The sequence below is a fragment of the Amphimedon queenslandica genome, unplaced genomic scaffold (assembly GCF_000090795.2).
Source record: "Amphimedon queenslandica unplaced genomic scaffold, v1.1 AMPQUscaffold_13377, whole genome shotgun sequence".
In the NCBI taxonomy this organism is placed as follows: domain Eukaryota; kingdom Metazoa; phylum Porifera; class Demospongiae; order Haplosclerida; family Niphatidae; genus Amphimedon; species Amphimedon queenslandica.
This window is the reverse complement of record NW_003546387.1, coordinates 104,434-108,979: the sequence shown is the minus strand read 5'-3', so window position 1 is coordinate 108,979 and position 4,546 is coordinate 104,434. Positions and strand designations below refer to the sequence as shown.

The 4,546-nt window shown below is 36.7% G+C and overlaps 1 long non-coding RNA gene across 1 annotated transcript; it reads right to left on the bottom strand.

Annotated features, from left to right (window-relative positions):
* Positions 1–2,107: 2,107 nt before the first annotated feature.
* On the bottom strand, positions 2,108–2,408 carry LOC109582554 (uncharacterized). Its single transcript, XR_002185149.1, has 3 exons — positions 2,398–2,408; positions 2,246–2,335; positions 2,108–2,188 (listed from the first exon to the last, which is right to left on the bottom strand). It is a non-coding gene; the product is annotated as an uncharacterized LOC109582554 (long non-coding RNA).
* Positions 2,409–4,546: the final 2,138 nt, after the last annotated feature.

The following is a 4,546-nucleotide window of genomic DNA, read 5'->3' as shown; positions in this document are numbered from 1 at the left end:
CTTGTTACTCCTCTAATAACACTGATAATGGTACTTGTTATTTCATTATCTCCTTCATACTCAATCTTCATTTCTTGTAGTGTTGAATTCATTTCTATAAATGTCTCAAGTTCGGTGCACTTATCTGTGTAGTATGTATTGTCAACTGTTGGTATAGTATAATAGTTCATTCTTAAGTGCAGTATCTTCAATAGAGGAAGATTGAGGAAGTGTAACAATATAAGACAGGGAACATATTGACCATGCCATAATACACAGTAACACTCCTGAATATTATATAGAAGTGATGGTTGTAATAATTTGTGTACTAATTCATCAGTGGGTTCATCCATCTTTACCTCCAGTCTCTTACACTGGGTCTGTAGTGAGTTATTGGTTAGTCCAGCAGTGAAGACTGATAGTGACTGTTGGTTAGGTACTGTCCCCAGGTCCAAATGATTCCATGTTGTGTTGGAATTGTTTATACAATAACTGAGACACAGCCAGTCAAACAATGATAATGAAAATGATTCTCTATCCCCAGGAAGATACAGTGAGTGGTTGTTGGTAGATTGTGCTAATACTTGACATAATGTTGTGTTCTGTGATTCATACAGGAGTTGAAGAAGAAGAATGGGAACATTGTCAAAATCATCAGATTTGATATGATCATCTCTAATCTCAGGATTCTGATAGAAGTAGGAGAGATAACAAGCCTCAAATCCAAACAATGGTTCCCTCTTACACTGTATTTCAAGTTGTTGTTTATTAAAATACTGCTGATAGCTCTCATGTTCAAGGTGAGTTAGACCTGCCACAAACCTCAGACACATTCGAAAGTGATCATCATCAAAGTGATCCTGAAACACTTCCTCTGTCTGCTTCTCATGTTTAGCTATCCACCATGCAGCTAGAAATTCCTGTATACTCAAGTGAAGGAACTGATACTTCTCCTCATCATATTCTATAAATGTTGTCATCAATCCAAGATAGTCTTCCTTGACTACCTCACTCAGTGACTGTAGTTGATGTGAAGAGAATGTCATTCTTGTACTAGCCAGGTTAGTATAAGCTATTTTACACATCTCATGTAAAGTTTCAGTTAAATTTGATGGTAATGAAGAAAGACTGCCTAAAGTATGTGGGTTAATGTTATGTCTTTTAACATGTCTTCTGATAGTTTGTAAGATGAAGTTCTCATACAGTTGAGTGAGTGTTGTTGGTAAGTGTCCTCCTTCCTTGCGATAAACTAAGATGACCATAGAACAGATTAGTGGTACATAACACAATGATTGGACATCATTTCGTACTTTAAGATCATTAATGAGTTTCACTGCTAGTTGTGAGTCCTTACTGCTTTGAGTAGTTGTGAAAGCCGCTTTCCAAAAATTAAATATATTTTTATCATGTTCTTTTTTCTCATCAATAAGTTCTTGTGCTAGTTTTATATCTCTTTGAAGTGTTTGTATAATTATTGTTAATATTTCTTCCTCAGAAAACCCAATAACCTGAACATGTCTACTGAGAGTATCCATTCTCAAAAGTGAAGAGGAGGCATAGCTACGAGAGGTAACAATTACTGAACATTGGTCTAACTTCTCTTTACAAATGATACTAGCAACTAATGAAGACTGTCTGAGTTGTTCACTCAGTTCATCCCAACCATCAAAGATTATCAGTAATCCTTCTCCGTCCCTCTCCTCAAACCATTCAGGTACATTTTTATATCTATTAAGTTGATGCACAAACAGGTCAGCTAGTGTAGTAGCTGTAGCTATCTTGCTATTCCTTAAAGGACAATAAAGTACCAAGTCATACTGTTGATGTACAAGTGGCCCATTAGACCACATATTTAACAGTTTACGGCAAAGTGTGGTCTTGCCAATACCAGGAGGACCATCTATTACTACTCTGAGAGACAGAGAGCTATCTGTGGATTGGAGGACATCTTCAACACTTATCTCTTTGTTTTCAGTTAGTTTAACTGTTTTATCAACTTGCCCTCTTAGCATATGCCAAGCTGATTCTGCTTGTGTGCTGGAGTCTTGTTTTTCTACTAGTGCTAGTCTTCCAAAGAAATCTTTCCCAATTTTTGGTGGCCAGTCTGTAGCAACAATAGGTTGGTGTTTGTAGTGTTGTCTCATATTGTCAGCATATCCTTGAACATCATTAGGTACTGAACTAATGGGTTTAGCTACATTGGGCTGACCTATTGATCAAGATACATAAAAACAATGCATACATGTGACGTTATATATTTCATTACCTCTTATATTAGTAACTAGTGTATTGGATATATCATCAACTGGTGATGGTAGCATAGTATGTGAACTGACATTGTCAGGTATAGACTGACCTATTGTATTGAGATATAATGACTATATTGATCATACTGATAATGTACACACACACACTCACCTAACTGGTGTAATATAGAGGTAGCAATATCTGTTAGTGTACGATGTTGTTGGTTTATTAATACGTGACATATATCAATAAGATCTTGCTCTGGATTAAACGAGGATTCCAACTGTCCATGCAATACATTCATCAGTTTCATTGCTTTAGTATAATCAGTCATAACTCCCATTACAAGTACATCATCAAAAGCTTGTTGTGGTATCAATCCTTTAGCATGTAATTCAGTTGTTATTTTATAGAGATTTTGTGAGATTCCATCAGTGAGTTTATCAGAATGAGTCCTTACTATATCCTTTGGATTACCTGCAGTAGTGTATCAGTTAATGAGTGTTGTATTTTAGTGTATGTTTACCTGTTATAGGACCCAGATTAGCATTACTGGTACTGACTTCCATACCATAATTAGTACTTCTTCCAGCTGCGGGATCTATCACTTTGTCTTCGATAGTTCTAGCTAGTTCATTCTCTTTACATTGTTTCAAAGCATTAACAACATCTCTCCACGATGCTGTAGGATTAACTTGTAACCATCTCTTATGTACAGCCATTTTCATGAGGTGGGCATTTCTTTTCTTTTTATCAATTATAATGACATCAGATTGTGTTATTCCAGGAAGACAAAGAGCAAATGGTTTCCAGTTAACAAGTGGTTTAAGATACTTTGCAAAAAAGAGACAAGATGGTTGATCATCAATCATAGGACCAGGATTGAGTTCAACATCTCCTGATAAGAGGAGGAGAAGTAAAACCAAATAGTAGATCAGGTCAGAGCTACTGCCAATAGTAGCTACAAACAAGACTAATGACTGGAGGTAGTGAATCATAACAGTAACAGTAATTAGATCTATACCTATTGTAAATACACTGCATGATAACTTATACTGTTAGTTTGTTTACCAGTTGGAGGAATAAAATTGAGCTTCATATATCTTAATAATGATAAAAGAAGAGAAACCATAGGATACAGAGCTGCTAGCAGTTTAGATGTCTTCTCTCTCGATGTAGTACTGCCTAACTTGCTGTCTACTGCAGCTTTGAATGAATGAGAGTGGTGGCCATTAGCTGATCTACTGGAGGTTGCTTGACTGTAGTTCCACAGTCCAATACTTGCTCTCCATTGAGAGACATAAATCATCTTGTACTATAGTATGGAGGACAATGAGAGAATTAGGTACCTTAAGGTGTAGCTATTTCATGTACTATAGTATGGAGGACAATGAGAGAATTAGGTACCTTAAGGTGTAGCTATTTCAGTGATCACTTACACCACAATAAAGAAAGAATGACTTTATAAAAGGAATTGAAGAGAAGATCCTTAATCAAAGGAACCAGCTTTCCTGTAGATCTAACTGGAAATGCACCAGAAAAAAAGACGCAAAACAGCACGAAGACTCACAGCAAGAAAAGGGTGGGGCTGGTTGCTGCTGCAGAACAAGGCGTGGTTGATATTTAAGCCTACCGTGTTAACTCTTATTAGATCTATGGATCTATTAAAAGGTCAGGACGGTCAATGTAGTCTCGTTACGAATGGATAAAGACCAGCAGCATTCAGTAGGTAGTGTAGGATCTGTTGTTAGTACTAGTAGTATAATACCAGTGTCAATAACTCGTGGACTCACTGATAAACTAGTGGAGAAGAGAAAAGGAGATGCTCTTGAATTGGAAAGGTAATATCATACTATATATAGATATAGGCGGATCCAGAAATTTACAATCGATTCCTATTCCAAATACTTTTGAGAGTGGAATTGATGGAAGCAAATACCAATTTCAAGTACAACATCTGTGCATGCACAGAACCACGTGTTATCAATTACAGCATTAAAAATGAAATAACGATGATAATTTAATGCATTAACTGCTGATTTGTTAGCTATAGACCTCTTTGGGTGAGAATGAATTACGTCAAAGAATGATATACGGCAAGGGGCGTGACTGAGCCTGGCTGACTCTGAAATAATTTTCGTGGACGGCAACTTTTTATGGAGTATGAATGGGCTAATGCAGAAAGCAAGCTCTATTAAAGAATATGCTTCATATTGCACCAAATCTCTTTTAGGAGATGCTTAGCAGTGACCATTCTTTCCTCCAACCAGCTTTTGTAGCTTGAAAAAGCTCCATGCCAACGAAAAGAATCAGTTTTGCC